This window comes from Leuciscus leuciscus (genome assembly GCF_965113295.1).
Source record: "Leuciscus leuciscus genome assembly, chromosome: 15".
Lineage (NCBI taxonomy): Eukaryota > Metazoa > Chordata > Actinopteri > Cypriniformes > Leuciscidae > Leuciscus > Leuciscus leuciscus.
This window is the reverse complement of record NC_138739.1, coordinates 3,985,055-4,006,532: the sequence shown is the minus strand read 5'-3', so window position 1 is coordinate 4,006,532 and position 21,478 is coordinate 3,985,055. Positions and strand designations below refer to the sequence as shown.

Here is a 21,478-nt window from a genome sequence, read left to right as displayed (position 1 = left end):
AGTCTTTTTGATGAATAATCCTCCTGGATATTAGATTTCCAGTCTGGACTCTAATGCTGCGTTCACACCGAACGCGAATTGAGCGTCTGGAGCGAGTGACTTCCACGTTAAGTCAATGTAAAGACACAATGACGTGTCTGGAGGTCCTGTGGCGCGATTGACTGATTTCGCCTCATTCACGCGTCCAGTTCGTAGAATTGAGCATCACGTGCGAGTGAATTAATCACGTGCAAGCTTTTTGTGCATTCACGCGTTAAGCAAATTCACGTCTGACGCCCGAGTTGAAAAATGATCCTCGCTCCGATGCGGGACAACAGGTCATAAAACTGGATGCGGGAAAGGCGGAGGTTTTCACTCAATGAGGTTAATTCACATATTACGCAGCACGTTTGAGCTTCAGCAAGAACCAATGAGGTTCATTCTCGTGTTACGCAGCACGTTTGAGCTTCAGCAAGAACCAATGAGGTTCATTCTCGTGTTACGCAGCACGTTTGAGCTTCAGCAAGAACCAATGAGGTTCATTCTTGTGTTACGCATCATGTTTGAGCTTCTGCAAGAACCAATGAGGTTCATTCTTGTGTTACGCATCAAGTTTGAGCTTCAGCAACAACCAATGAGGTTCATTCTTGTGTTACGCATCACGTTTGAGCTTCTGCAAGAACCAATGAGGTTCATTCTTGTGTTACGCAGCACGTTTGAGCTTCTGCAAGAACCAATGAGGTTCATTCTTGTGTTACGCATCATGTTTGAGCTTCAGCAAGAACCAATGGGGTTCATTCTCGTGTTGCGCAGCACGTTTGAGCTTCTGCAAGAACCAATGAGGTTCATTCTCGTGTTAAGCAGCACGTTTGAGATTCAGCAAGAAGCAATGCGGTTCATTCTCGTGTTATGCATCATGTTTGAGCTTCAGCAAGAACCAATGAGGTTCATTCTCGTGTTACGCATCATGTTTGAGCTTCAGCAAGAACAATGTGAATTATGTGAATCAGATGTCTGAAACTGCAGAGTTGTCGTGTGGGGTACCTTAGGGTTCTGTCTTGGGACCTATTCTGTTCCTCTTGTACATATTTCCTCTCGGACAGATAATTAGTCAGTTTAGCGACATATCTTACCATTTGTATGCGGATGATATACAACTGTACTGCTCCTTTAAGGAAATTGAGTTCTCAAAACTGTCTTCTCTAATCAACCTACTGACTAGTATCAAACAGTGGTTATGTGACAACTTTTTGCTTCTGAACTCAGACAAAACACAAACACTAATTATCACCCCTAAAAGTAAAACCCCAAAGATAATACACAGCATATTGGTAACTTAGGCTTGTCTGTCCAACCAAGCCTCAGGAGCTTAGGTGTTGTTTTTGATTCAGCTATGTCCTTGGAGTTCCACATTAAACAATTAGTTAGAAACTGTTTCTTTTAACTGAGGAATATTTCCAAATTAAAGGGATACTCCACTTTAAAATGAAAATTCTGTCATCATATACTCACCCTCATGTTGTTTCAAACCTATATGAATTTCTTTCTTCTGCTGAACAGAAAGGAAGATATTTAGAAGAATGTCAGTAACCAGACAGTTTCTGGTCTCATTGACTTCCATAGTGTCACAAACTGCTCCGAGACTCAAAGGTGAGATCCAAATAGGGCTGAAACGATTAGTCGACATTGTCGACAATAAAAAATTGTCGACAAATATCTTTGTTGTCGAGTAGTCGTTTGATCTCACGTGACCTAATAAGGGCGTGCAATATCGCGATTTGACCGCTACGGCGCTGTAGCGCTAGAGTGTAATGCAGCCGTTACAAATGCTATTGCGGTAGAAGAGAAAACAGCGCGAATTATGACGCAGTGCAAACGAATCCGAACTAGCAGGTGTGTGAAAGTTTCACAAAACTTCAAACCAAGAATGCTGTTGTGTGCAATACATGCAAGGCGGAACTTGCTTTTCACGGGAGCACAACATGCATGTTAAAAACACCCCGGCACAAGACGAGCCGGTGAGAGGTGAATGTTCTCCAGCTGGAGCTAAATAACTAATGTTAGCAGTAAATCTCTTTATTAGACAATGCAATACTATTACTAATAGTAATAAAATTAACAATTATAATATAATTACAGTAATGTGATGATTTATTTTTGCATAGAATAAAGCTTGATCGAGCTTAGGAGTCAGGGCTGTTTTTATTATTGTAACACTATTAGGTATTACAGTCTTATCACTTGCCTGTATTTTGTTACATATTCATGAAGACTTACAAAAGATGTTATGAAGAACATCATGCCAGTTAATTTTTCATACTGTAAATTAAAAGGCGAATGAGAATGTCTCTGTCAGCTCAATTGTCATATCTTTTTTTTATGTTATTCTTATAATAATTATTTGCAGATTAAGTTTGTCTGTAATGCAGCTGATACATTTTTTTTTTTCTCTATTGAAAGAGAACAGAATATTTAAACAATGCTTAGAGAGCATTTGTGTGTGATTTGAGTTGGACAGAAATCTGAAAACTTAAAGAGAACGACATGTTTAGTTGGCTCAAAGTTCATTAAAACCACCATTTCAAAAGTGATTTATTTTTTTTATTTTTTATTATAGTTAGAATATATATAACTCAGTGTTTTAACTAGTTGAAAAAGCTCACTTATAAACAAACACTTTTTTTTCGCCTATCGTGCGTCTACTCTACACCCCTACCACTAAAAAACCTCATAGTTACAACGCGGACTGTTGAGCAGACGCGTCTCAAGCCTATTAGTGATCCAACGCTGCATACTCTTAAAGGTTACGTCCGTGGATCACGGCTGAACGCGTCTTCTCCACACTCATTTACAAACAAACTTATAATATAAATTAGTATTAATATTGATAGCATCACTGGTAGCTTCGTTGCTAACTCACTGTCCATCTGTTAAAATGGCGAATATATCAGATGTAAGTAGTCTACCGCTTGGTGCAGGTGAGGACACATTTGAGCTTCACGCACTGCAGTCTGAGCTGGAAGCTGTTGAGAAACAGATCCACAACCTTTTATTGAGACAGGCCGAGCTGAGAGACCGGTGTTTAGCTCTTGAAACATCACGCGCCGACGCACACAAATCAGTGTTTAACGTTACTAACCCGCTGACTCCGACCGCGTCTACTCCGTGCGTTCCTCAGCATCGGTCGCAATCAGCCATGGTCTCGTTCACTCCGGCTCCAACACGCCACCACGAAGCCTGGGTGGTTCCGCAGCGGAAGACGCGAGTCAGGTTTAGACCAAGACTTTCTCCGACCCTCCCGGTTTTCGAGTTATCGACACAAAACCGCTTCTCCCCTCTACGCGAAACAGAACGCGATGCTGTGATCATCGGCGATTCCATCGTTCGGCACGTACACGCTACGTTAGGTACAAGTAAGGTGCAAAGTCACTGCTTCCCTGGTGCTCGTGTTTCTGAAATCGCTGCTCGCGTTCCCGAGATCCTGAACGGTGACGAGCGCGTCGGAACTGTGGTCCTGCACGCGGGAGTGAACGACATCAGGCTGCGCCAGACGGAGATTCTGAAGAAAGACTTCAGGAATCTAATCGATACGGTACGCAGCACATCGCCTGAAACAACGATCATTGTGTCAGGACCGCTTCCCACGTACCGACTAGGGCATGAAAAGTTCAGCAGATTATTTGCGCTAAATGAATGGTTAATGTCATGGTGCAATGAGCAGAAACTGCTCTTTGTAAATAATTGGAATCTGTTTTGGGAGCGTCCTAGGCTTTTCCGTGCTGATGGCTTACACCCAAGCAGATTCGGAGCGGATCTTCTGTCAGATAACATCTCCAAAATGTTAAATACCCTTTGACTAGTAACCAAAAGTCCAAATCATAGTCTCTGCTGCACCAATTCAACTGATATAAATACTAGTGTAGAACATTGCATAGAAACCGTGTCTATTCCTCGTTTAGTGAGATCAAATAATAAATCTAATGCAGGATCTAGGAAAAATCTAATTGTTATTAAAACAGAAAATGTTGCTATTAGTAAACAAAAACTATTTCTAAAGCTAGGTCTTCTAAACATTAGATCACTCACACCTAAGGCAGTTATTGTAAATGAAATGGTCACAGATAATAGCTTCGATGTACTTTGCCTTACTGAAACCTGGCTTAAACCAAATGATTATTTCGGTATTAATGAGTCTACTCCTCCTGGATACTGTTATAAGCATGAGCCCCGTCTGATTGGCCGTGGCGGAGGTGTTGCAACCATTTATAAAGATATTCTAAATGTTACTCAGAAAACGGGTTATAAGTTTATTTCATTTGAAGTACTTGTACTAAATGTTACGCTCTTAGATGTTAGAAAAACATCCCTATTATCTCTAGCCTTGGCTACCGTATATAGACCGCCAGGGCCTTACGCTGATTTCCTAAAAGAGTTTGCAGATTTTCTCTCAGACCTATTAGTCAATGTCGATAAAGCATTAATTGTTGGAGATTTTAACATACACGTAGATAATCCAAATGATGCGTTAGGAGCTGCGTTTACAGATTTATTAAATTCATTTGGGGTCAAGCAAAACGTCACCGGACCAACTCATCGTCTTAATCATACACTCGATTTAATTATATCACACGGAACCGATCCAACCGATATAGATATCATTCCACAAAGTGATGAAGTCACTGATCACTACATGGTAACTTGCATATTACGTACTGCTGTAATATGTCATGCGGCGTCGCGTTATCAACCAGGCAGAACAATCCTCCCATCCACCATAGATAATTTCTCAAATTGCTTATCTAATCTGTCTCAGCTGCTGCCTGAACCCAAACAAACAGATGAACTAGAAGAACTAACTAGCACTATGAGCACCATTCTCTCTAGAACATTGGATGTGGTTGCACCTATTAAATTAAAAAAGGTCAGAGAGAAAAATAAAGCACCATGGTATAACAATACTACGCATGTTTTAAAGAGAGAAACCCGTATTTTAGAGCGTAAATGGAAACAAACTAATTTAGAGGTCTTTAGAATCGCGTGGAAAGACAGTATGTCACGTTATAAAAAGGCCCTAAAAGCTGCCAGGGCTGAGCACCTCCGCAAACTAATAGAAAACAACCAAAACAATCCAAGGTTTCTATTTAACACCGTGGCTAGACTAACAAATAAACAGACGTCACCCGAACAAAATATCCCGTTACAGTTCAGTAGTAATGATTTCATGAACTTCTTCACTGAGAAAATAGAAAGCATCAGAACCACAATTATAAACGTTCAATCTTCAATCGCGCCTTACAATTCAGCTTCAATTATCACCCCGAAAGAACAATTACAGTGCTTTACAACTATAGAACAAAAAGAGTTAAATAAACTTATCACTTCATCTAAAACAACAACATGTTTATTAGATCCTATACCAACTAAACTACTGAAAGAAGTGTTATCTGTAGTGGAAGAGCCTCTCCTCAATATTATTAACTCGTCTTTATCTTTAGGTCATGTTCCAAGAACATTTAAACTGGCAGTTATAAAACCTCTCATTAAGAAACCACAATTAGATCATAATAATCTAGCAAATTATAGACCCATTTCAAATCTTCCATTTATGTCTAAAATATTAGAAAAAGTGGTGTCCGCTCAACTGGGCTCTTTCTTGCAACAAAATGATATCTATGAAAAGTTTCAGTCTGGATTCAGACCGCATCATAGCACTGAAACTGCGCTCGTTAAAATCACAAATGATTTACTTTTAGCTTCTGACCAAGGCTGTATCTCAATACTAGTTTTACTTGATCTTAGTGCTGCGTTCGATACTATAGATCACACAATACTCTTAGATCGACTACAAAATTATACTGGTGTTCAAGGACAAGCACTAAGCTGGTTCAAATCATACCTATCTGACCGCTACCATTTTGTCTATTTAAATGGAGAAAAATCGATCATAACTCCAGTAAACTATGGAGTGCCGCAGGGATCTGTATTAGGCCCTCTGTTATTTTCAATATATATGATGCCACTTGGAAATATTATAAGGAAACATGGAATTAGTTTCCATTGTTATGCTGATGACACTCAAATATATATTTCATCACGGCCGGATGAAAACGCTACATTTTCCAAATTGACAGAGTGTGTTAAAGATATAAAAGATTGGATGACGCGTAATTTTCTTTTATTAAATCCAGACAAGACAGAGGTAATACTTATCGGTTCAAAAAACCGCCCACAAAACCTCGCACAATACAACTTTAACATCATAGGATGTCCTGTTACTTTATCCTCTACAGTAAAAGACCTGGGTGTTATACTCGATTGCAACCTGTCTTTTGAAAATCATATTTCTTATGTTACAAAAACAGCCTTTTTCCACCTTAGAAACATTGCTAAGCTACGTAATATGCTATCAGTTTCTGATGCAGAAAAGTTAGTTCATGCATTCATGACCTCGAGACTGGATTACTGTAATGCTTTATTAGCTGGTTGTCCTGCATCCTCAATAAACAAGCTACAGTTAGTCCAAAATGCCGCCGCTAGAGTTCTTGCGAGATCAAGAAAATATGATCATATAACACCGATTTTATCATCACTGCATTGGTTACCTATAAAGTTCCGTATTAATTACAAGGTATTGCTACTGACTTATAAAGCCCTAAACGGCTTAGCTCCAGTCTATTTAACGGATCTTCTATCGCCCTATAATCCATCGCGCTCTTTGAGATCACTAAATTCAAGGCTTTTGGTCATACCTAGGATATCCAGAACCACCAAAGGAGGGAGAGCATTTTCACATTTGGCTCCAAAACTCTGGAATAGTCTTCCTGATACTGTTCGTTGCTCAGACTCGCTCTCCCAGTTTAAAACTAGATTAAAGTCGCATCTCTTCAGCCAGGCATTCATATAATCCTACAGTTCAAACTACAATCCGGCCTCTATCCAATGCCAGAGGAGAACTGGCCCCCGACTGAGCCTGGGTTCTCCCAAGGTTTTTTTTCTCCATTAAGGCACCTGATGGAGTTTTAGGACACCATTAGGTCACTTGATGGAGTTTTTCGGTTCCTTGCCACTGTTGCCTTTGGCTTGCTCAGTTGGGGATATTTTGGGGATATTTAATTTAATTTTATCAATCAATAAATTCCTCTTGAAACAAACTTTGTTGTATTATTTTAATTTAATACTGTGAAGCTGCTTTGATGCAATCTGTATTGTGAAAAGCGCTATACAAATAAACTTGACTTGACTTGACTTGAATAATCGTTCCAAACTTAATGATTAGTCGGCGAAATAATCGACGATTAGTCGATTAATCGTTCTAATAATCGTTAGATTAAACGATTATCAAAATAATCGTTTGTTGCAGCCCTAGATCCAAACGCAGCTTTTATTAAGAGGCAATCCAGACACGTAATCCAATAAACAGGCAATGGGTCAAAACACAGGTAGACAGTCCAAACGAACAAAACAAAACAAAAACAAGACAGGCAGGGGTCAGAGGCAAGAGAGTAATCCAAAGAACAGGCAAGAAATCCGAAAACCAAGAAACAAGAAAACCAGGAAAAATGCTTAGAGATGCAGTGTGACACAAACAAGACTTCGCAGGGAATGAATGAATGTACAAGGTATAAATAGGCTGAGACTAACAGGGTAATAAGATACAGGTGAATGCAATCAATGATAATGAGTCCGGGCAGTGAGTTCTGGGAAATGTAGTGTGAGTGAAATATGATAGTCTGGTGTAGAGTGCCCTCTGGTGGCTTTCAAGGGCACTCCAGCTGGTGACCATTACACACAGTAGGAAAAAATATATACTATGGAAGTCAAAAGCCCCTTTCACACAGATATTCCGGAAAATACACGGATAAAGTGACCCGGGATTTGACCCGGGTTCGTTTGATTTTGGTTCATTCACACTGCCAGTGATTTTCCGGAATCAGAGAGTGCGTTCACACACAACCCGTAAAAATTCCGTAAAGACACGTGACATCGATGTGACTTGTAATGTCTCCGCAGCACCTCCGTGAAGTTGGCACCCCATAAAACGAAATAATTTCCAAAACTATGCCATTCGTTTGTGCTGCGTTTGGTGTTTGAGATATTGAACATTATTTTTGGGGTTGTGTGACGTCACTCTCCACCCCATGTCCTCCAAATCGCACCAAACCGGTGTCGTTTGTTTGTGCTCGATTTGTGCCGGTTTGTGCCGTTGAAAGAAACAGTGCAACTACGATCCCCTCTTAAACATTAAAAAAGAAACTTTTTAAGTACAATTACATAACTGTCCACCCCATATGGTCCAAATCGTTGCAAAACTGTGCCGCTCGTTTGTGCTCGATTTGTGCCGTTACGATGAACATTGTATCTTTTCCCCCTCCTTAGAAATAACACATTGGATTCGTGACAGTGACGTCACTCTCCACCCCATACCGTCCAAATCGCCCCAAACCGGTGCTTTTTGTTTGTGCTCGATTTGTGCTGGTTTGTGCCGTAGAAAGAACCATCATAAATGATTCCATTCTTTAGACATCACAAAATCTTTGGAGGAGTAGTGACGTCACGCAAGCAAGCCGCGCTCTCCATCCATCTCGTCTACAAACCTGTCCGGTTCGTTTGTGCTCGCACAGGGCCGCAGCTGTCAGTGTTCTTTTCTTTAGATATGGGAATGTTTTATTTTAGATTTGTGCTATTGACATTTGGTCTTTATATAATCACCAATGCACTGATATGTAATGTAGGCCTACTGTCACTACTCTGGCTGTAAGCTACGTGTGACTGATGCTTAATTTTGTATTAAAATAAAATAAAATAACCAATTGTGGAGTGTCTTTTTCTGAATACTTTTAGCAGCTTACAGTGCCGGTTTGTGCTGTAAAAGTTTTGTTTGTGCTGCTTCGGTTTTTTAGATATTAAAATAATATTTTTCACTCAGCCCACCAACACGCTCCAAATTCACCCAAAATAGTCTCGTTCGTTTGTGCTGGTTTGTGCCGGTACAATTTTCGTTTGTGCTGCATCGGACTTTAACATATCAGACACTGAATGAAAGCGAATTATAGATGGTGACTTCACCAGCCCCCCACCTGCTCCAAATTCACCCCAAACATGCTCAATCGTTTGTCTTCGTGTGTGCTGCAAAAAGTATATAGCCTATATATATATTTTTTTTTTTTTTTTTACAGTAGCTAGTTGAAGTAACAAGGTAAGACCGAAACGGCAAACCAAATCACAGTATTCACTCAACTGTTATTTATCCTGTGCGTTTTCAACTTTTAACTGAGTAGGCTACTGCGGATCACAGGATGTGTGCAATAACACAAACTCCAAGGTAGGCTAAGTGTTTTACTTATATTGTTTTGTTAATAACATGAACGTTGTCATAAATACACGCACCATAATCTGAATTTTTAGCATCATTACTCCAGTCTTCAGTGTTATGAATTTGATGCTAACAGCTCTAATGTGCTGCTTAATATTGTTCTTTTTTTCTTCTGGAAACCATGATATACAACCATTCAAAGGTTTTGGTTGAGTAGTAGCCTATATAAAAAAATAATAATTTTATTTAGCAAGGACGCATTAAATTAATCAAAAGTGAAAAAAATATCACGGTTTCCACAAAAAAATATTAAACATAAAAAAACAAAAAACACGCAATGTGTATTAAACATTGATAAAAAAATAAGAGCCTTTCTTAACTGAGCAGTGAGCACCAATAATAATTGAGCACAAAATCAACATCTTATGATTTCTAAAGAATAATGTGACATTGAAAACTGGAGTAACTGGAGGACATTACAGGAATAAATTACATTTTAATCACATTAAAACAGAAAATATCTAGGCTATTTATAGGCTAATCATTTTTCACAATATCAGCAGTGTTGTGCAAGTTACTTCCAAACTGTAATACATTATAGATTACTTTATTACTTTTATTTAAAAGTAATTATTTACCTTACAATATTAGGCTGTCTCAGAATTGTAATGCATTAGCTACTCCTGTATTACTTTTGAGTTACTTTTACCAAAATAACTACAGAAGTAGAACTTAACATTCTAAAATGACTAGGGCTGTAACGACATGCAATATGAAGCCGAAATCCCGACATTCAGATGCACAAACCTGTGTCGCGGTGTGAGAAGGCAGAATCGAGACACACCGTTTCCAACTCCCAGAGTTATCCTTCCCGTCCAGATCCAATGCTACCACATCTTCAAATTACTATTATTTGAAGTTAACATTTTAAAATACATAGACTTACACTACAAAAATAGTTGAGGATAAATTCTTTAAAATTAGTCAATTCCAGCGTTATGGACGCGACATTTGCAAGTCAAAACTTGAAATATAAATTATCAGAAAATGCACTTAATACCAATATATTGAAACGTCTTTTTATATATCCATAGGCTACTCCCTTAATAAAGGAGTCCAGACATTAGAAAAATATCAGTCTACTCATGCGTTTTATATTTAATATGAGGGAAATAGCCTAGACATGCATGTGCGTTACATTTTTTTTAGTAGGCTAATTCTATGAATTACACTGCAAACGAAAAGTAATACTACCACCGGATGAAGAAACATTGGCTCTCCGCAGAACATAAATTATTCGTTTTATTTTATTTTCGTGTTTGCATTTATGAGGAAAAAACAATGTTACGGACGGCACAGTTCTCCGTTACGGACATGACCGCTCTGAAAGCGGCACTAAAAGACTGCTTTAAAACTTCCACAGAGACCTCAAACAGAAAGCACAAAGCCTTTCTTTAAGGTGAAATTCGTTTTGTATTAATTGTATCTTAATTTTAATCAATGTTTAATCAACCAATTGCCAGGATTTAATAGGCAAAATAAGAAGTAAATATATCAGACAATAGATAATCAGGACATGGAGGCGCCGGCGCCTGAACTGCAGCTGGTCTCATAAATGAACCGAAACTCAGCGCCTACTTGCATCACAGACATGTCTACTTTTAAACAGAACAATTCAAAACGAAAGAAAACAGACTGCTCTCTGCTAATGTATGAAATGTGCATTTCTCTGTGGCGCGTTCACGAAGATGCAGGTGGGGGGCTGGTGAAGTCACCATCTATAATTCGCTTTCATTCAGTGTCTGATATGTTAAAGTCCGATGCAGCACAAACGAAAATTGTACCGGCACAAACGAAGCACAAACGAACGAGACTATTTTGGGTGAATTTGGAGCGTGTTGGTGGGCTGAGTAAAAAATATTATTTTAATATCTAAAAAACCGAAGCAGCACAAACGAAACTTTTACAGCACAAACCGGCACTGTAAGCTGCTAAAAGTATTCAGAAAAAGACACTCCACAATTTTTTTTAATAATTTTTTTTTTATTGGTTATTTTATTTTATTTTAATACAAAATTAAGCATCAGTCACACGTAGCTTACAGCCAGAGTAGTGACAGTAGGCCTACATTACATATCAGTGCATTGGTGATTATATAAAGACCAAATGTCAATAGCACAAATCTAAAATAAAACATTCCCATATCTAAAGAAAAGAACACTGACAGCTGCGGCCCTGTGCGAGCACAAACGAACCGGACAGGTTTGTAGACGAGATGGATGGAGAGCGCGGCTTGCTTGCGTGACGTCACTACTCCTCCAAAGATTTTGTGATGTCTAAAGAATGGAATCATTTATGATGGTTCTTTCTACGGCACAAACCAGCACAAATCGAGCACAAACAAAAAGCACCGGTTTGGGGCGATTTGGACGGTATGGGGTGGAGAGTGACGTCACTGTCACGAATCCAATGTGTTATTTCTAAGGAGGGGGAAAAGATACAATGTTCATCGTAACGGCACAAACCGGCACAAATCGAGCACAAACGAGCGGCACAGTTTTGCAACGATTTGGACCATATGGGGTGGACAGTTATGTAATTGTACTTAAAAAGTTTCTTTTTTAATGTTTAAGAGGGGATCGTAGTTGCACTGTTTCTTTCAACGGCACAAACCGGCACAAATCGAGCACAAACAAACGACACCGGTTTGGTGCGATTTAGAGGAGGTGGGGTGGAGAGTGACGTCACTGCCCCGAATTAAATTTGTTATATCTGCGAAAGGAAAACAGATACAGTGTTTGTTTTAACGGCACAAACCAGCACAAACCGAGCACAAACGAATGACACCGGTTTGGAGCGATTTGAAGGACATGGGGTGGAGAATGACGTCACACAACCCAAAAAATAATGTTCAATATTTCAAACACCAAACCAGCACAAACGTTCATTTTTGCGGCACAAATCAGCACAAACGCAGCACAAACGAATGGCATAGTTTTGGAAATTATTTCGTTTTATGGGGTGCCAACTTCACGGAGGTCTCCGCAGCGTCTTAAGTTTGCTTATGAGCTACAATTTCTCGCTCTAGAAACCACGCTTTTGCATTTTTTCTCTGATTCGATCATAAACTTGCGCATTACGTACCGTTTCACAGCTGGCGAACGATCGCGGCTTCAGCGTCATCACTACGACACGGCATTGTTACGGCTTTTGTTCACACAGCGCGCGTTCCGGGACTGAACACGGCAATTTTACTAGGTCCCCAACCCGGCATCGATCCCGGCATCAATCCCGGGTCGTGTTTGCATTCACACAGAAGGTGTTCTGGCAATTTGCCGGGTTCAAAGCGCTGTGTGAAAGGGGCTTAAGAGACCAGAAACTGTCTGGTTACTGACATTCTTCAAAATATCTTCCTTTCTGTTCAGCAGAAGAAAGAAATTCATCAAGGATTGAAAAAACATGAGGGTGAGTATATGATGACAGAATTTTCATTTTAAAGTGGAGTATCCCTTTAAGATCATTTTTGACTAAAGGTGAGTTGGAGATGATCATTCATGCGTTCATTTCCTCTTGTTTAGATTACTGCAACAGTCTTTTTACCTGTTTGAGTAAGGAGGAGCTTTATTGTCTCCAGGCTGTTCAGAACTCTGCTGCAAGGCTTTTAACTCACATTAAGAAAAGAGCACACATCACACCTGTTTTAGCAGCACTTCACTGGTTACCAGTCCAGTACAGAATTCAATTTAAAATCCTGGTCCTTACTTTCAGAGCCCTGCATGGTCAAGTTCCTACCTACATCACTGACTTGATACAGCTTCACACTCCCACCCGGAGTCTCAGGTCATTAGTTCAGAGGCTATTAGTGGTTCCCCGCACTCATTTTAAAACTAGAGGGGACCAATCATTCCAGGCAGTGGCTCCTAGACTGTGGAATGCTTTGCCTCTCTTTCTGCGTTGGAACGTTTGAGCTTCAGCAAGAACCAATGAGGTTCATTCAAACGGTCTATGGAGTGACAGAAAGCTCTCAGATTTGGACATTAAGATCTTCATTTGTGTTCCGAAGATGAACGAAAGTCTTACAGGGTTGGAACAACACGAGGGCGAGTCATTAATGATTAATTATTCATTTCTAGGTGAACTAACCCTTTAAAAAGTGAACAATAGGAAGAAACATTTATGGCGAAAATGGGTGAGACGTGAGTGAAGATTTGGGAAAATAAATCCAGTGGAATAACTAATGGAGTATTGTTAAATTCTTAGAAAATTGGGTGACCAGATTGCAAAGCAGAATACAAAGCTTAAATGTATGGGCTCACGTACCTCTCTCATTCAACAGAAATCCAAATGTTTCCATGACTGCGATTATCGAATTTGAGATTTTCCATGCAACATTTTATTGCTAACCTATTATTTAGCTTGCAAACAAAACCTAGTGCAGTAACTATGCTCCAGACCAGCAGACTGCCAAACTGTGTGCTTTTATAGACTTGGTCACACTTGCTGATGATCAATTAATCAAAAGCATTTGATTAGCAGGGCCTTACTGCTACTTACCCTCTTAATTCCTATGGAAGCAATAAGGGTGTGCTTAGATTGTCATCCATGGCTTCTTCATTTTGGCCTAGTTTTTGTTAAATAAATAATGGCAGTGTGATATGTCATGTGTTGTTGTTAATCTGAAGTTACTACTTCATTAGGTAAGTACTAACTGAAGTTTGACCTAATGATTTTTATTATGTCCGGATACGTAAAACCATAGAATTCAAATGGGTGTACTTTCTTTTCACACGGCTGTAGAAAGTGACTATAAAATATTTATTGGTCTATTTATAGTTATTTATTGATTTTTCCTACTACAAACACTAAATGTGGTGAACTGCTTTACAACCTTAATGTTCTTCAGCCTCACTAATGAAGAATCAGGAATAAACACCAACCTCTTTGTTCTTCAGTGTGTTTCATTCTGCAGTGTTCTGGATCTCTCATGTTCTCACTGTCCTTCAATAAACTCTGTCTTTGCAGATTTCAGCTCTTCCTGATGGTTTGATGCTCGTCTTCACTTGTAGCTGATGGGAATATTCCAGCATTTATTGGTGAATTGCAGTGGGAGGAGCTTCACTGAAGGAGGAGGAGCTTCACTGAAGGAGGAGGAGCAGTTATCTTACCTCTCATTAACATATAGGCAAATATATAGAAAAAACTGAGAGTACAACAATTAACAGATATAAACAAGACAAGATAAACTTAGAAAATTAAATATACAAATTTGCAAGAAACAGTTACAGTTTGACTTAACTACTTGTTTTTATATGAGACATGGTTTTTCAGATTCATTAAATGCTGTTATGAAACTTACCTATATCTTGTAGATGTCACAATAACTGATCTTGCCGTTTGCTCAAATCTGTTGACAATAAAATTAGCTAATGTGTGAATTTACAGATCTGAAGACATCAGCATAATTAATGAGGAGAAAACAGGATCTATTAACATGAAATAAAGAGGCTTTTCAGCTGCTCTGATAATAGTGATGAGCCATAGACTATCAATACTCATTCAACAAGCCATTTATTATAAGTATTTGCTGCTAGAAACAGATTGAGTCAGAATATCTGCTGAAAGCCTATAAAAGTGCTCTAATATTACTATTATTTCTCAAACGATGGTTCGATTGCCTAATAACTGCATTCATAACAAAAAAGTACAGGGCCCGGTTTCCCGATAACGCTCACTCTTAGCGTGCTAAGAAGACTCGAAAGATATATCTTACCAAATTTGTTTATATTCCTAAGTGTGTTCCCCGAACTATACCTTAGAAAGCTGCTAAAGATATACCAATTCATACGTGCGACGTTACCCGGCGCTGTCCGGTTGAAATCGATGGCTCGAGAATCAATTATTCTCTCGTGCAGGGGCTGTTTATGTGAGAAAGTGGTGTTCTTTATTAGAGAAGCACTTCAGAAATAGTTGAAATTGCATTTATTATGATTATTGGATATTATAAAAAATAATCCAAACTATAATAGCCTATAATAACCTAGCCTACATTTAAAATTGTAACATATTGCTGCCACAATAACCTTTTCAAAAATGTACGTGCCTTCTTCTCTTTCCCATTTTTGTTCGCTGAGGTGGAGCTGCGATGAAATATTGTTCTTGGAAATACTTTCCAGCATTTCAGTAATAAAAGTTTACATCTTGCGTACGGTGCGCGGCAGTGATCAAAAAGGATTTAAACCGTGAATTTCGAATCTCTTGTAAACTCAGAGATGTGGATTCAGGCGGCAATTAAATTACCACACGACCTGTTTGTCAAAAAACAGAAGGTACTAATTTGGCCAGGGATTTTTACGCGGGTTGGGTGAGAAAAACACTGATATTATGGATTCGGACGGCACTAAAATCACCGACTTACCCCTGTAAATGTTTAAAATACGACGAGCCCATGAGAAACAATATTAGCGTCCGAATAGGACTTAAAGGAGAACTCTGTAACTCTAGCGAACTCTAGTCACTTCTTCGCTGATTTTCCCTTTTGTTGTCGCATGTTTTCCCCACGAGCTCCCCCTACAGCTGTGGGGGGGCGTATATTTCACAACACAGTCGTAAAAAACTCACTTGCGGCGGCCTCCTCCCCCTCTCTACCGCTGCTCATGTGCGTTTGTTTTGATCGGAGCAAGCCAACTGTATCGCGTGGAGCTATGTCTACCGAGGTGGGTAATCTGGTAATACATCATACATGCGTGTGTGTTTATGTCGAATTGCCGTAAAGCAATTTGTGTTTCGCGCTCGTTCTCGTTCTAGTTCTCGCTTCTCACGAGACTTCCAATTTCACTTTGCCGGGACGGCAGTGCGCAAGTTGCAAGGTTGGTTTTCCGCCTGGGAACGCTGGGGGGAGCGGGGAAAGTCACCAATATCACCAGAACAGGTTGTTTAACCATCCAAATGATTTCTAGACAGTTTTATTAAGTTAAAAAAGTTACCAAGTTCTCCTTTAACTGACAGTAGCCTATGCTTTCACTGGCCTTTAAAAGAGCGTTTTAATTAAATTAATAATATTGTATAATAATATAATAAAATAAAAAAAATCAGTGTAATGACAATTTTATTCTTTGCATGAAAACACTTGAATTAGCCTAACTGAACACTGTCTGTGTGTATTAAAACTTCAGAATTATATTCATATAGACCTGCAACAGTGATAAGGTAAAGCTAAGAGTGGTCCAGACCAACCTTACGAAAGTGTGACTTACAAAAGATATACTTAGCGTACGAACGTTTCGGGAACCGTCCCATAAGGTTAAGAGAGAGGTTAAGGAATAGGTTAAGAACTACTTAGAGATAAGAACGCTTTGGGAAACCGGGCCCAGTTCTGTAACATCTTACCGATTTGTATGTGATGAGAAAATAGGCAAATCATAAAATCTTCTTTAAAAAAAAAATCGTTTAAGTTAGCAAACAAACAAAAAGCGCCGAACCCAGAGAATTTTTTTTTATAAATGACCATTTAAATGTTGCTTTAACTGTCTTACTACGACATATCGTGATTTGTTTACCTCACAAGACTCCAGTCCACACCATAGGTCCACACTGACTGAACGAGGAGCGCGCGGTCGTCATGACATCATCACCACGAGACGAGATACATAAAACATTTTTGCTTCCACAACACAAACAAACAAGGTACATAATCAAATCTCTGAATATAACAGCAATTTTTCAGCGTTAGGTTGAGCATATTTACTTACAAAACAGAAAAATCACAATAAAACAAACACAAATAATTAAATAAACTACAAAATAAAATGAATAATAATATATGTATACATTTATATGTATCCAAAAGAGAAATCAATTTAAGGGCTTTCTGGTTTTTAACCAATTGTAAAGATTTTGCACAAGAGTTTAACCTCATTCATCTACTGATTTAAGTTGGGTTTAGTTTTACACTTATGAATGAAAAACTTTCCAAGACATAACAAAAAAAATTATAACAAAATCAAACTTTTTGTTTTCCAGACAAATACCAAACCTAATGAACTTCACAGTGAGGGGTGTGAGTTAAACCTCCATAGACCTTAACCAGTTCTAGACATCTCTCCAAAAGGGTTGCACCACATCACAACAAAAGAAAACAAGCTCTACATTTTCAACATTTGTTTAACAATTAAAGCCATCAAAATTATTCACATCAAAATTAAATGTAATTTAAAATTTTGAAGTTCACCTTCTAAGCTTTAGAAGAGAAGGGAAAATACAATAATAAAAAATAAAAAAATATTTCAACTGTATTAAAATCTTTAAGCACATATTCCCATCTAATAGGGTTTGGGTAATAAGCCTGTAAAATAACATTTCTAATGACTCTATTTGTAAAAACAAATGATCACAAAAATCACAACCTTCTAATGAGAGCTGCCTCAGTTCTGGTGAGACTGGAGCACAAAACATCTTCTTTAACCATTAATCTAAAAAGGCTAAATCCCTTTAGATTTACATTCCTCGAAATATAAAGACTCTCTGCCAAACTTTATATATATATATATTATTATCCCAAACTGGAGTGTTGTGAGGCGTGAGAGTTATGTTTGAACACTAGTTTCCAATAGAGCAGCACTTGCTGATGGAAGTTTAACTGGTAACAAGATACACTCAAAATCACAACATCGCAAAAAGTTTATTCCCCCCAGTTTATTAAAGATTGCACTGGGGACAATAAACCGAAAAGAGTGGCACTTTTGAATGAAGGATTTTACAAGACCAATGATAGATTTTCAAAAACAAGCCAATTATGGTTTAAAACCACAAAACAACTATAAAACAACCTTTCAGAAATAAGCGTAAAACAGTTAGTGATGAAGACAGACAGTCGTCTCATTCCCTCGGTCATGTGTGAGGTGAAATATGTTAGGCATTTATAGAGAAATTAAAACCAAACACAATGAGAATATTTCATGGGTTTAAGATGTGACGAAAATTATTAAATGATTTATTCTCGATGCAAGAAGAACCAGCACACAATAAAACAGGACAATTAATGTTTTTGTTTTTTTTTATAAAATTATTAATACTTGAAGCAAATAAACAAATGAAAACGAATCAGACACGTTTCTCTCTTTATAGAGGTTATGCATTGATGTCACTTTCCCGCGGGAACACACTCTCCTCAGCCGGACTGAGAGTCGAAGAGCTTCTGCGGGACTGGATTTAATAGAGGAAACTGTGAAAACAAGAGTGAAACAAACGATTATCAGTTTGAACTAAAGGGAATAAAAGTGAAGAAGGCCAGTTCCAAAGCTACATTATATCTTACACACAGTAGACAATATAAGACAGTATATCTTACATCTGCGCTTTCTAACTACACTGTAAGAATAACTAGTTGTTTTAAAAACAACAAAGAACAAGTTAAAAATAATCATAAATGTAACTTCATAAAAGTGTGAACAAACAACAAGTACATATGCAGTTTAAGAAAACTGAACATAAAATGAAACTCATAATAAAGCATAATGATATAATTTATATCAAGAAAAAAACGTTTAGATATTGTCCATCTTTGAGTTGATGTGAATCTCACCATTGAAACTGCCGGTCTTGAAGATGAACTTTATTCACCGTGACAAACTTAGATGATGTTTCTTCGTCCTGTCGCTCGCTGTGGCTGCACCGCTGAAACAAACAAACCATCACAGAAGTTCTAATTGGTTTCCACCAAAAATAAGAGAATGTAGACCTGTATGATGCTTCTGAAATAAGTAATTTGTAAATTTGTTAGCATGACTTTTCTTATACATCACGTAGCCTACAGTCTGTATAAGTGTATGATTTAAAGTCCCTGTAAAGTCAAAATGAAGTATGTGTTCTGAGTTTGTCACACCACAGAAAAATGCTTTATTAGCCACCCAGCCAAATTTGAATGATAAAAAAGCTGGCAAGTTCATAAAATAAGCTATCAAAATCTTGAAAAAAATTAGCATTACTGTGCGTTCACACCGGACGCGAATAGCGCGTCAAATTCGCGCCTGCCGCGTCTAGTTATACGCTTGACCACTTTGTGTTAATTCGCGCGTAGTTTGAAGCGTTTCGAAACCCGTTGGCGGCCATCTTTTTTAGATGTTTATCGAGCATTAGCATTAATCGAGAGAGTCACCTCTCGTATATGCTCTGGAGAGCAGAAACAGCTGCGTAGGGGACATCGTCGCTGTACTCGGGTCCACCAGACCCTCCGGAGGGTTTCAGGAGTTTCACAATTTGCTCCAGGAGCTAGGTTTGGTGGACCTAACGGTGAGGACGCTGACGAGGACAGCGTAGGCCGTATAAGCCTCGGCCTCGAGTGGTCTATGCCTGTCAAGCCCGCGCTCTACAGCCCGGCGGGAGGTTCACCCTCGCCCGCACCCACCTAATCTGTCATTTATTTTTGTTTTGATAATAAATGGAGCCAGCCTCCAAAAGTGAAACCTGTCCTGTGATTTTTTTGTTTGTTTGTATACACTAAATTGTGTTTGTTGTCTTTACATTAGATTAATAATGTTTCATATAGATATGGAATAAATTGCATTCAATACAAAATGAGTATCTCTCACATATTGAAATCGAGTTTTTATGTGAAAGATTTGCTTTGTTGTGCATTTTAGTCATATTACAAAATAATTTATTGAGGCCAAACATAAAATAACATTATAAACTGTCACTTCACCACGTGACAGCAGCAAGCAGGCTCCTGATTGGTTAACGCGGTGCGAATTGACGCAGAAGTTAAGATTTTTCAACTCGGGCGGCAGACGCGAATTCGCGTCAAACGCGTGAATGCACAAAAAGCACTAATAAAATCATTTGCACGTAACGCGCCAGACGCTCAATTCGTGCCGCAGGAATTTTTACGCGCATAACGCGTCTTTGCATTGACTTAACAATGAAATCACTCGCGCCTGACGCGCTATTCGCTTCCGGTGTGAACGCACCATTAGTCTCTGCTCTCAAACGCTGGGGGCGTGTCCTGCGCTGAAACCACGCCCACTCGCGGGAAAGCTGCCGTCGCCACACTCAACTGTCACTGCTAAAGCTGGAATGGATGCTCCTAGCAGCTTAATTGGTTTTACAAAGCCATACATGTTCGAGTCTGGACTACCTACTATAATTATAACATAAGCACAAAAGGCAACTTACACTCATTGGTGGGCACACACTGCCGATAATGGCACCAGTTGTCGGCGCGACGGGAGGATGAAGGCCGAGGCGGGAGATAGTCGGCCCCATTCACCAGTAACAGCGGATTATCAGTGAATCCCAGTTGTCTCCGACGAAAGTTTATAAAACTATATCCCGTGAAAAATGATCACTACAGAGGCGGATTTTGGAGGTGATCCTCAGCTCTCCATCAAGGTGGCTCTTCACAAATTTAATCCACCTCTTCTTGATGTGATCGTTGTTCAGAAATTTAAATAAGGACACCGAACTGTTTTGTACATGATCGCATCCAGGTAGTACGCATTTCCGTGACGAAGGCATAGCCAGCTAGCAAGCTGTAGTAACTAATAGTACTGACAGTAACTCGCGATTGAGCGGCGAACTGATGTGAATGTGTTTTATTTATATTGTTAGGGGAGGGGCCAGCGTCAGGGGCTCCAGCGCATCATCAAGTAGGGGCATGTCCAGGAGCTCAGGGGCTCCAGTGCGTCATAAAGTTGGGGCGTGTCCAGGAGCTCAGGGGCTCCAAGTGTCATCGACCCTCCGTTTTAGCCCCGCCCAAAAAATCCGGAACACAGCAATGGTGAAAAACTGTTTAACGGTCTAACTCGACAGTTCAGCACTTCATAGTTCAGTGTTTGTAATATGTTTTAGCAATACATTACTAACATTACTAATGTCTTTAGAATTTTTTTTTTTTTTATTGCCTTTACAGGGACTTTAAGTTTTTCTGATGGTCTAGTGTTATATATATATATATATATATATATATATATAGGTGTATCATCCCAGCCCTACTGTTTGAGATTCCTTCTAGTCGTGCAGTTTCTCTCCAGTGTGGATCTTCATGTGATTCTTAAGGTTTCCTTGTTGTGCAAAACTCTTCCCGCACTGATCACATGTGAAGGGTTTCTCTCCAGTGTGGATCCTCATGTGAACCTTGAAATGATGTTTGAGTGCGAAACTCTTCCCACACTGATCACATGTGAACGGTTT

General features: G+C 39.1%; 2 long non-coding RNA genes across 3 annotated transcripts in view; both read left to right on the top strand.

The window, feature by feature from the left end:
* Nucleotides 1-21,478, top strand: part of LOC309476505 — a 241,570-nt gene that overhangs the window by 209,547 nt on the left and 10,545 nt on the right. The gene's annotated exons all lie outside the window — the stretch shown is intronic.
* On the top strand, nucleotides 295-12,646 carry LOC309476439. Of its 2 annotated transcripts, XR_014198151.1 has the most exons (4): nucleotides 607-1,497; nucleotides 7,380-7,418; nucleotides 7,709-7,979; nucleotides 12,331-12,646. It is a non-coding gene; the product is annotated as an uncharacterized lncRNA (long non-coding RNA). The 2 variants fall into 2 exon arrangements; XR_014198150.1 differs by having other exon boundaries at nucleotides 295-1,497; nucleotides 7,380-7,979.